The sequence below is a fragment of the Aythya ferina genome (genome assembly GCF_964211825.1).
Source record: "Aythya ferina genome assembly, chromosome: 4".
Taxonomy (NCBI): Eukaryota; Metazoa; Chordata; class Aves; order Anseriformes; family Anatidae; genus Aythya; species Aythya ferina.
In genome coordinates this window covers 1,120,040-1,131,973 of record NC_140300.1, presented here as the reverse complement: position 1 = coordinate 1,131,973, position 11,934 = coordinate 1,120,040, and the positions used below count along the sequence as shown (strand labels likewise).

Here is an 11,934-nt window from a genome sequence, read left to right as displayed (position 1 = left end):
CTCTTTGCCCGGATCATTCACAGGAACATTCCTGTCCCTGCACTCTGGGCCAGCCCTTCCCTCCTCACCACCCCACACCTCAGTTTCCCCATTTGTAGAAGCGATGATGACCCCTTTCCTGACCTTCAAGGGGTGCTCTGATCCACTGAGATGAGTAAAATCTTCCCTTTCAGCCCACTTAGAGCAGAAATTTGGAAGGGAATGAGCTATTCCCACCAGCTGGGGCAACCAGCTGCTACATGGCTCTAGCTGTCCCCATGAAGATGTCACCAGTACTACAGCGTGGTGCACAGGGACTGTGCTCAGTGCTGGCTCCACACGGCTAGGAGCAGATGGATGCTGCTTGGAAAAGTCTAAATATACAGTCTAAACAGAAACAACACAGTCCAAAAGCACACAGTTTCTTATGAAGCACAGATATATACATATATATTGTCTCCTTGTTCACAGAGGTAGAGTTTCTTACTCTTATTAAGATTATTTACGTATTTTATTGAATGTCTCTGTATTTTATTGAATGTCTCTGTGTTTTACACTACTACCTGATGGCTAGGGGAGGAAGAGATGGCAGATTAAGTTCTTAGCTTGCCAGACAGGAACACTTTATAGCATTATAAATTTGTGGCTTCTGCTATTTTAACTACTAATGGTATACTTCAGCAGAGGCAGTGGCTGGGATCTGGACCCTGGACATGTCTGCCATCTTCACAGCAATGTGAAAGAGGATTTCTTGCCTTCTTTTCTGTTGACTGCTCCCTGGTGCTCTGCAGTCCTGTCCCTGCCTGTCGGCCACAGGTGAAGCAGTTCCTTGCCGGGCTTCACTGGCCAGGCTCAGGCTGAATCTTGTCCCAACATCCACAACATCCACAGATGAGGTGCCAACCTCATCCCAGGAGATCTGCCAGGCAGATGACAGGCTCTGACCCTGTTCACCCCTCAGACTACTTTTTCCTGCAATATTTTCTAAATATCCCCAAGTATTTGTGCCTCATATTTGGGCTTGTAAACCCAACTTTCACCCAGTTCTTCCAATATCTGATGCACTTATCTCCCCAGGAAGCTGTGTTGGGGAATGACAGGGAACTCTGCTTATGTTCCTCACCCCATTTGTATGTCTCTGCGTGATTTTCCCTTTCTCTTTGCCTCCACTTTGTGCTCTGTCAGAAATGACAGACCTACCTGACCAACAGAGTGCTGGTCTCACAAGAACACCACCTGTGCCTCGTGCTGCCTGTGATGCCCTTGCAAAGCATCAACAGATATGAGCAGTGGCATGCAGCACCTCTCCTTGTCCTGGGGTCAATGACGTGAGCTGTGCCAGCGCCATGCAGAATTGCACCACATTGCTAACCAAAGGGAAATCTCTCCCCTACAGACTGGGGCAGACAGCACGAAGGAGAACCAGGCAGATGCTGGGGAGAAAGGGCTGGGAAAAAAAACTTCTGATTCTTACCAAGCACTTGAGGTAGAGGAAGGAAAGGATGAAGGGAATAATAGCGTGGCATTGTCTCGGACTAATTAAACACAGTTCACTTGGGCAAAGGCAGATCTTTTTACTGAGTGCAGACAGTTTTTATCTGCCCTTTGCAGCTCTGGCTATTCTTCCCCTCAGTGTCTGGTTACCCATTTAGCACACTGGTGTGCATGCACTCACTCCCCCTGGACAGCACAAGTCGAGTAAAGCTGACTGTGGGCTTGTTGCAGTGTTTATTAAGCTGTTAACAATATTCAGCCATTTCCTGGGTGCCTTTGGATCTCCCATGAGCAGCAGTGTCCAATTTGCTAAAGCAGCTTCTGAAAACGCAGAAGAAAAGAGAAAACAGCAGTTTTTATTTTGCACTCTTGATTTTGCACTCAGTGCCCTGGCCACCAGGAGAGCATGAGGGAGCTGAGGATCATGTGCTGAATGAAAAAAGAGAGATTTTTCAGGTTCATTTCATCGTAATAGTGGATTGAGTTGCCCAAACAGAGATGTCACACCAGAAGTGGTCAGAGCTCCTACACATCACGTATGTTGGTTCCATGCAAATCCGTCAGATACTTCAGAGCACCTGAAACACCACTAGACACCTTGTGCATTTAAACATTTGTCTCTAGGAAAAGATGAATCACTACCTCAATGTTACTTTTTTCTTCCTCAGACCCAAAGGATCCTAAAGACTGCTCTTATCTCCCTTCAGATACGTAAACCTCATCCCAGGGTTTATTTTCAATGTTATTCCTGTCCTGTGTGATGGGCACTATAACCCCAAACACTTTATGTGAATCAAAAACTCTTGTCCCACTGCACTCTCAGTGCTAGGTCTTTTTAGAGGCTCGTTCAACACGGTTTCTTCCCCACTACTGACAGGTCCCTCATGCCTCCTGGATCATGCCCAAGGGCCTTGTGATGAACCTGAACTCCCTACTGTGGTTTTAATTTTGCGAGGCCCAGGCATAAAATAAAAGCTCCTTCAAAATCTGATCCTGCATGTCTCTTTATCATGAAGCACAACTGCAGAACACCGTGGAGATATCTGTTTTACAGAATATTATAATTTTTCTCTTGCAATATCTCTGAAAGTTTGGTTCACATTGAGTTACTTGTCTCTCCTTCCATGCTAAAATTTTACCATATCTCCCTGTACTAATGCACCTTCTGATATGCAAGAACCAACCCTCTTCCTTCTCTGTGCCATTTGTACTTAATCTCAGAGCAGATGTTCTCAGCTTGCATTTGTCTTTGAGGTTTACTGGTCCTGTTCCACACTGGAGGGGGATCACTCAGGATCCTGCAAGCTCCTCTGTGTCTGAGCAGCAGTTCCAGCAACAGGAGTCACCTCTGCCTTCAAACCTTCTTTTGCTTACATGAGTGATGCATGTGGAAGATGCACTGTGCTGGAGAAGATCTGGAGTCTTCTGGAGAGCACTTTAAACCAAAATGTGTTTCCAGGGCCTTGGCCACAGCGTGATGTGGGGAAAGCCACCCCACCACATTTCATCTCTGCTCACACTATCTGCTCTGTTTATTCATCTTCCTTTATGTGACTGATACAACTTGTACGTACCATACATAGAGGGCACATAGTCATGACTGCAAATAAATTGTCATCTGCAGGGCAAGACATGATCAGGAGTACTTTAGTGAAATGTTCTTTTCAGTGTTATTTTCACTGCAATCAAAATAACTAAAAATATGTGGGATGACAACCTCATCATTTTTATTTAGATCTCGGTAATTGAAGCACATGGATAAAAGTTCTGTTTTATTTTCTTTCATGTGGAATTTACCCTTCCTTCCAAACACAAAAAATTGTATGTGTGTGCATGTGTTTGAATATGCGACAGTCGCATTTATATTCTGTGTTTTACTTATTAGAAACAAAGATTCAGTCGAAACAAAACATGTGTTGGACCAGCCAATGATTGTTATTTATTTAGCCAGATGTCACCTCTTGGCGAATGACTGTGCTCTTTGGGTTTTAGTCTTTAAAAAAAGTAATACATTAAAACTGTGGAATGTTCCCCAAAGTGGAAACTTTGGATTCACGGACACTGCTGAGCGAGGGAGGCCAGGGAGGCTGCCCCAGCCTTGGGCCCCCCCTGTCCACACCGCTTCACTCACGCCTGGCTTCCTGGCTCAGTTTCGGACCACCCCAACTTGCTCCCTCTGAGACGTAGTGATGGGGATAATGCAGTCCTGGGACCCCACCCTGGGGAAGATTGCACCCAGCTGGGCTCTGGTCACCTTGTTCACAGCTCCAAACCTAGCCTAGGAGGCTCTGCACCCTCAAACAGGCTCGTGGAACAGCTTCATGCTCTGCCTGCCTCTGTTTGAGGTATTGCAGTAGAGTCCTCACTATTTCAGACACGTGGAGCTGAGAAGAAGCAGGTCCAGCTGCCACACGACATGGATGTGGCCAACCTTCCTTAGAGGGGGCTAGACCTTAGCAACATGTGTGTCAGCCAGCCTGTGTCCCTTGGTCCCTAAATCTCTCATATTTAGCTCTGAAGTCATGACTTGAATTTGTGCCAAGGCCTCTTTGTAGGTATGCAATCCACTCAAAATTCTACTTTAAAAGGTAAAAGATTCATTTTACTAGAAGAACGTAAGGTCTCTTTGTCCATTCCAGTGTCTATTCAGTCACTTTGGGGCAAGCCAGCTGGAGCTACCTTCATCATTTTGGGGTCCAGAGGCCAAACTCATCAGCAACTGAATCCAACCTAGCACCTCTGCAGCTAAGATGAGATTTGCAGATTATCCTGATGGAGGTGGCTTTAAGTTCAAAGACACAAGGAAAAGAGGAGGAGGTAACTTATAAGGAAATACAGGACAGAGTTGCAAGATGAGCTGATCTTCCTCCTGCTGCAGGCTGGAAGGGAGGGAAGTGAGGTGTAATGGCAACATGGATTCAAACAAGGTTGGCTCTGGGATTCAGTCAGCACCCACTTTTCATGGGAATGAAACTCCTACTCCCAGGGCAGAGCGAGCTTTGTGAGAGCCTGAATGGCCAGGCAGGCTGGTGCACACCCAGGCTCATGTGGCATAACAAGCACTTTGTGTCCCTACTGCTCAGCAGACATCCAGAAGAGGTGGGAGGAGAGAAAAAAAGAAGCAAACAAGCTTGGAGAGACATGCCACGAGGAGGGGATGCTCCTCCCCAGGGACCACAAGAGCGCTTCTTTACCAAACACCAGGCCGTCAGAAGCTACCACACAGGCTGTGTTAACATTCACAGTCATTCTTGAAAGAAAGAATATGTGAATTTGGTGCTGAGATGCATCTTTCAACAGGGAGTTGTGTTTTTTTTTTAAAAAAAAAAAAAAAAAAAAAAAAGCTTTCAAGACAGCAGCTCATTACACCCAAGTCTGGACAGTTTGCACCAAGGAGCCTGAAGACATCTAAGGAGCTGAAAGAGACAGAGCTGAAAGTCTGTGTGTGAGCTGTGCTTGGGGAGGCTATTGATTTATGGAAGGACAGAGAGAGTTAAACAGCAGGAACTGAATGCATCGCAGCGCATGGCTAGCAGACCAAAAAGGTTCTGCAAACCCCAGTCAACATGTGCTATAAAACATGCTGTCTTCAGTCCGCGCTTGCACATACCTCCAGGCAGGGAGGAAAAGAGCAGTGATGTGCAGGTACCTCTTAGATTTCAAGAGTCTATTACAGCTGAGAAAAGAAAGAATGACATGGGGATATTCAGGACCAGGGGGTTACAGTCAGCTCCAGCTACAAAGGTTGGATGGGATTGGACATTTCCCATTTCAGCTTTTTTTTTTTTCAACTGAAACTGATTATTTGGTTAAAAAAAAAAGTTTGTGTAAAATTCCTGCTTTATTTAGAAAATGTTTATCTCAATAATAATAAAAAAAGATAAAATAGAATTATTTTAGCTAAAATTTCTGCAAAATTGAAAGTTGAGGAAACTTTGATTTGGGGCAGAATTTTTTCATAATTTGAAAGTATGAAATCAGGCTCAGTTGTTGTTGGAAGATCCTAAATTTAAAATTGCCTTTCACATATGGCTCACTCTAGTGTTCATTCACCAAGTAAAATTTGCATTTAAACCCCTTGGTGCCTAAGAAACTACCATAGCACTAAGCAAAGTCTTTTCTTCCCATTCTCACTTGTAATGCTACCTTCAGGAACACTTCTCCAACCCATTACCTTCAGGGTCTGAAAATCATCATCTGAAAATCATGGTCTGCCTAAACCTGAAATTTCCATTTTCATCAGAAAACCCTCCACCTTTCAGATCCTGCCTGTTGTTAGTGGCACATGAAGTCCCACTAAGGACCTAAGTTTCTGTTGGTGGATATACACCCCACCACTTAAGTCCTTGTATGGCTCCTAACACACTAAAATCCTTGTACAGCTCCTGAAAACACTAACTCCCAAGAAAGCATAGGTGGGATTCTCAGATTAAGGTCTGAGATGAATTTTTGTGAGGCTTCAGAGGAAAGTTAAGATGTTCTAATAGCTTAATTTAAAAAAAAAAAAAAAAAAAAAAAAAAAAAAAAAAAAAAAGTGCAGTTCTTTCTGGTCCCATCTATGCTCTTAGGGGAAATCTAGCACTCACCTATGACAGTTCACTAAATGCTCAGAAAACTAGAAACTTTTCTGTTTTTTGTTTTTTTTTTTTTTTTCTCTGCCTGTTAAGTATGCCAAAAGAGAGGTTCAGAAAAAGCCAAACTCAACTGAAGAGAAGGAGCAGAACCATGTGGCCAGGAGACCCTCAGTTGCTGTGAGCTACTGGATCAGCTCAGCCATTTCATAAAACCTCCTGTTCACAACGTGTTCCAAGCACACCTACATGGGCTTTTGCACGTGCCCTAACCACAAAAACCCTCCCAATTCCTTTATAGTTACAAAGCCTGCAGTTATAGCACAAATTAGTTTGAATCGCCACCACCACCAGAATAACCCAACCATTGACCTTTAAGTTATTCTGGACCAGGCTTTCATGACAATATCTCCTGTTAATCTATTTCACTTTGAATAAAGTATTTCAGCATTCATTGCTGAAAGGATGGGGACCCAGGCATATGAGAGTTATGCTATCCCAAAGAACAGGAGACCAAGTCCCAGGCTAGGCATCTGGGTTCCCCATGCAGTACACAGGGAGAAATCTGTTCTGCTGCAAATTATGTTTGTCTGCTACTGTGGCATTAAAAAAGCATCTATGGGGAGGAAGGAGACACAGTCTGTAAGAGCAGGGCTGGAGGTTATACATAAACTTGGACCAGTCCCAAGGAATTTCACCAGCCTATTAAGGAAGCATTTATATCAACCACAGGTTGCTTAATGTTTACTATGTTAAATAATCCAAATTCCATGGAACTCTTTGTTCTTACGCATTTGGGGGGGGGGGGGAAAGTGATACCTGTAAGCAGAGCTCTCCGAGCTTTAATAGCTTTGCCCCCGTTTGTCTGCTCAGTGTGTTCTGGTGGCTTTTTGCAGAGTGTTTCTCCTCGCAGAGGATGCCTTCCAGGGGAAGCACTGCAGGGCTGCCAAACCTCCTTGCCAGCCCGCCGAGGTGAGAGCTAAGCCTCACTGCCTGAGAAGTGATATTATCGCCTCTCTTCTCAGAGAAACCCCATTATGCCTGAATAGAGATGGAGCAAGTAGGGATATAGGCAAAGAGACGATAATGATTCCTTTTTGAAGCAGCACAAAAGGCAGCCAGGACTTCAGCAAGAAACCCGAGGAGTTAAGAGGGAGCACCGAGGTCTCAATGGAGATGGGGTATTCTTCTTCCCCTCGCAGGGCCCTGGAGGATTTTTGGAGTGGTCAGAGCAAGAGGCAAGTTCCTAACTGCCTACCTGATAAAGGCATAATTGATGGTGGAAGGTGAGCATGGGGAGAAGGGTTTTCATGTTAGATTTGGGCCACAGCCAATGGACTTAATCATCATGGCTCGCAGGCTGGCTTGCAGTAGCTCCAAATCACGCCCCTGTTCACTCAGCCGCATTGGTGTTGAGAAAACATGAGTGAGGTCAGCAGAAACCCTTGTGAATGGAGGGTTTCTGTTGTCAGTATATGTTTTTTTTTTTCCTGCTGCAGTCTGAAAAGAGGAAAGAGGGGGGTTCAGACTCGCAGATCTCAGCCGCGGTGGCTCAGATGAAAGGAAAGCAAAGCTTTTCCTGCTGGCCAGTGGAGCAGCATGGTGGGATTCAACCCACAAGGCCCCTTGTGCTCTCCTCTCCTAGAGAGAGTGCCCTGCAGCCACCTCCCATGGGACAAAAACAACAAAAAAAAAAAAAAAAAAAAACAGGGGCTAGGGGATTTGTTGGAGCTGGCTTTAACAGTACAGATGGCCTCTGTCTTTTCTACTCCTCCACATGAGCCCACTTTTTGGAGTTATGGAATGATCACAGGAAAAAGAAAAAAAAATAAAAATAAAAAAAGGCATCCCTGTCCATAGCAGGAAGCTTGGAACTAGATGATCTTTAACGTTCCTTCCAACCCAAGCCATTCTGTGGTTCTATCTTGAGATTTTATGATTTATCCCAATGCCCCTCCAACACATGCACCTCCTTATCCATTAAGTACCTGTTGTTTTGCCCAGAAATGAGGCTCTGTATGCTTGTGCTGTCTGTGAGCTCTCCTCCATTTTGTGTTGAGCTCTGGGTGCTACAAAGCCATGCACATCTGCAAGGAGGTGGCAAACAAATCTCTCGCGGCCCTTGAGATGACAAGGTTTTTCCTCTGTTTTTGTGGCAGAGAATATGACAGCCCTTGCATTGTGGGATCCAAGACACAATTTGCAGCCGTGGTGTAAGTGGTTTCAGATTAGTACCCAGTAACTCCACTAATAAATCTCCACAAGGCAAACAAACAAATGCTGTTTACTGCAGAAACAGCTGCTGAACATGGTGGAGAAGGTGGAGGGAAATGTCCCAAAAGAAGATGAAGAAAGTCTTGCATGGAGAAAAAGTCTGGAAAGAATCTCAAACTAGATCCCAACTCAGAATCAGATCTAACCTGTCTTGCAAAGGTGTTTGTCTGCTTAATGACTTCCTGAAATAGAGGTACCATGACCTTCTTAGCAGAGCTAGTCCAGTGCTTACCTTTTCTATTGACAAGTTTTATTCCCCTCTCACTGAAATTTATTATTTTTTTAATGAATAAACTACTAATCAGGATCTACCCCATGCTTAACCTGTGGATCCACAACAGGTTGTCTCATTCTGTCATAGCAAGGGAAATCAAATTAAACCCATGGATGCTCCAGCACTTTATTTCTAGTCATCTCCAAATACAGGCAGACATCATCATTTGCATTTCACAGTGAGGGAAATGAGCCATAGGAAAGAGAAGTCATCAGGCTATACATGAATCCAGGAAGAGACTGCAGAGTCCACAGCTTTCCTTCCATGAGAAGTTATGGATGAACTTCTCCACTCCCTAATTATGACCTTTAAAGACTGCTCAGCACTGCCCAAAGTCACCCACTATTATCAGCTGGTAGCCCACAACTTCTGTTCCATGGTATTCAGGTCTGCAAAAGAAATTGCTCTTCACCTGGTGAAGCATAAGGCCACCAAGACCACTTAGAAATAGCTCTATTTCTAAAGTCATCTGTTCTGTTTTGTTTTCCTAGGGGTATAAACACTAATAAGAAATTAATTGCACTTAAAGAGTTTTCTGTACCAGATTATATTCATGAACAGCCCCCTGCATCATGCCAGCAGCAAATCTGGGCTACCCATCATCCTGGGGATACAGTCTTTGGCCAACCTTTAGGGCAACCCAGCAAGTGAGCAGTTGTCCACTGACCCAGACCTGCACCAAAAAGGAAATTCTCAGTCCATCCCAAGCAGCTGTAAGGATACACCATGGAGAAGACTGCCTGACACAGATGGGAAGGGAACCAGAGTTCAGCCTTGCAGCAGGGCTGCCTTGGTTGGGGACCCACCTCAATGCAGACCTGGCCTCCCAGTGCCACACATCTGCCAGATCGTGTCCCTTCCCTTCCCTGGTGGCCACTTTGAGTGCCAAATAATACTTTTCCAGTCAGGGAAGCAAGAATAAGGATTGTTTCAAACCTAACATGTGTTGCGTGGGTGGTGAAAGCTGCTTTGGGATATTGAAGTTAAAGGAGGTGCCAGGACATAATGGATGGTCCAAAGAGTCCTATTTACCCTTTACTTTAATAAATAGCCTCTAAACGAGTTTCAAGGCCATTTTCATTAATTATCAATGCTTCTGTATCTGATGTAGCACTCTTAAAGATGGCTTTAAGGTGAGGTGAGGTTCCCAGTGGACCTCCTTTATGCCTCCTTCCTCACTGAGCCCTTCCCTGAGATATTCTGTCAAAGCTGCTGGTGTGATGTAGGACAGAAGATGACTCTGGCCCTTGCCATAGAGAGACCCCATGACATGTGCTGTCATCTTAAGTACCTATACAGATGATAGGGAAGTGATGAAATAGGTTCGGGGAATACTCAGATATTGTCCCACTGAGGTGGGAGACAAGTCTAAAGGCTGCATCACCACTGGGAGAGGAATCAGGGCGTATGTACTTGCAAGTCTAGAAAAAGAGCAAGAGACAGTGTTGTTAGAGCTCTTTACAGACACATGTCCTTGGTCAAAAATAATGATGAAGAAGCACAATACAGGAAACATATGATGAAGCAGCAGAAAGCCAGAACAATGATCTGTGTCAAGAGCTTCCAGGCGATGTCGGCACTTCTCTGCAACCGCGGGCAGAGGCACGCAAGGCCGGCCTGGTGTTCTCTCCCAGTCCATTTGGAGCAGCTTCTGGTGGGCTGGATGCTTCCCAGGCTCCCACGACAAGATCATGCCATTGGAATGAAAGGATGAAGCAATGGGCATGTGTTTTGCCACCGAAGTTTGCTAGCACTGGCCCTCCAGAAAGCATTTGCACATATGGTGAGGAAAATCTACACTGATTTCTTTTTTTTTTTTCCTCTTTTTTTCCTTTTTCTTTCATTTAAGAAAAAAAAAAAAAAAGTAACAACAAAAGCTCTGTTTATCATTAATTAAGCAGCTATGAAAACTATTTCCTTTGCACAGATTATAGTGTTTCAGTCAGACACCGGGTTACAATTGTCAAGTGAAGTTAACATTAATTGCCTACATATTCTTGCCAAATGAGTTATCAGCTTCATTCTGTGCTGCGGTGATCACAGAATGATTATTTTGAGCCCTGAGTATGTGTAGCATTTGATATTCCCATTTATGCTCTCTTCCTGAGAAACTGGCACCATCTCAAAGACACTATCTCAAATTAGATTGGGCAAAAACAGAGGTAAATTTTTCTGCTTACAAGAAAGATTTTCTGGTTGAGATTTTCTAAAACTTCTACCCACTTTTTCCTTCCTGACTACCCAAAGGCAGCAATGCTGCTTTGGCAAAATAGCTAGCAGGATTCTGCCATTTCTATATACAGTATGGCCAAGAGGAGGGAGAGAACACAACCAGCTGCTCACTAGGAGCATATGTCCTTTAGCAGTGCCTGAGAACCTGCTCCAAAATGGGTGCAAGTAAGAGGTCATTGGCATTATCACGTTCACCAGTCCAGCACCAGTGTGCCCACATGTCCTCAGAGGCAAGGCAAAATGAGGACAAAGGTCTAAGGACTGCAGGATCTAGTGTTGGGTAGTACCTGAATCCATTATGATCAATAAAAGTCTGTCTTGATTTTCTAATCAGAATTGAACTCTGATTTTCCTTCTTTTTTTAAGACAGAAATATGAAATGGAGAGAGGCAAACCATGGCTGTATCTATACTGTGTTTGTTACATTTATATTACTAAATGAAATGTTCAAAAGCCCATTCCTTGGCTTTAGCAAAAGTCATTGCACAGATTGTATACCCATTCCTTGCTTCCATAAACTCACTGCCCCTCACCCTCACTTGAGAGAGTTACAGAAAAGCACTTTAAAACCAAAACTCTTCTGGGATTAAAAAGAAAGGAAACTTAACTCACCAGAGTTTGCTTTTTGGATCTGTCTGACAAGCAGCATGGCAGAAATACGATGCAGTCTCTCCTTTTTCATATAACATTCTGCTCAGATTGCTTCAAGGAGAGTGCACAAGCAGTCCACAGTGCAGAAAGGTGACATAAATCAAGCCCTTAAATCAGGCTTCCTGTACTAGCAGAGAGAGGGGAGATTGCAGCAGGTGTACAGATGAGAGCCCATGTTTTATTGCTCTCATTACCACACCCTCTTCTGACTTAGCAAACAGTTTGTGGAGGGAAGGGTAATTTCCTCCTTGCTCACAATATATGTGGAGTTTTGTGTAGAAGCACAGGTGTATCCAATGGACCTTCAGGTCTGGCAACCAGGTTTTAATTGAAGGAAAGAGACAGTTCATTTAACAGCCAAACAGCTGCAGGCTGTGTGGAAATATGACAGGGACTGTGGGATCACATAGTTTGCTCTCCTGCATTGCACAAAGTTGCCCCATTTCTCTTGGCACAAGG

At 44.3% G+C, this 11,934-nt stretch overlaps 1 long non-coding RNA gene across 2 annotated transcripts; it reads right to left on the bottom strand.

Moving 5' to 3' along the window:
* Positions 1-400: 400 nt before the first annotated feature.
* LOC311436480 lies at positions 401-11,722 on the bottom strand. 2 transcript variants are annotated; one of them, XR_014692889.1, is made up of 3 exons: positions 11,437-11,722; positions 9,116-9,265; positions 401-1,426 (listed from the first exon to the last, which is right to left on the bottom strand). It is a non-coding gene; the product is annotated as an uncharacterized lncRNA (long non-coding RNA). The 2 variants fall into 2 exon arrangements; XR_014692890.1 differs by lacking the exon at positions 401-1,426 and adding an exon at positions 8,705-8,981 and having other exon boundaries at positions 11,437-11,690.
* Between the last annotated feature and the right edge of the window lie 212 nt (positions 11,723-11,934).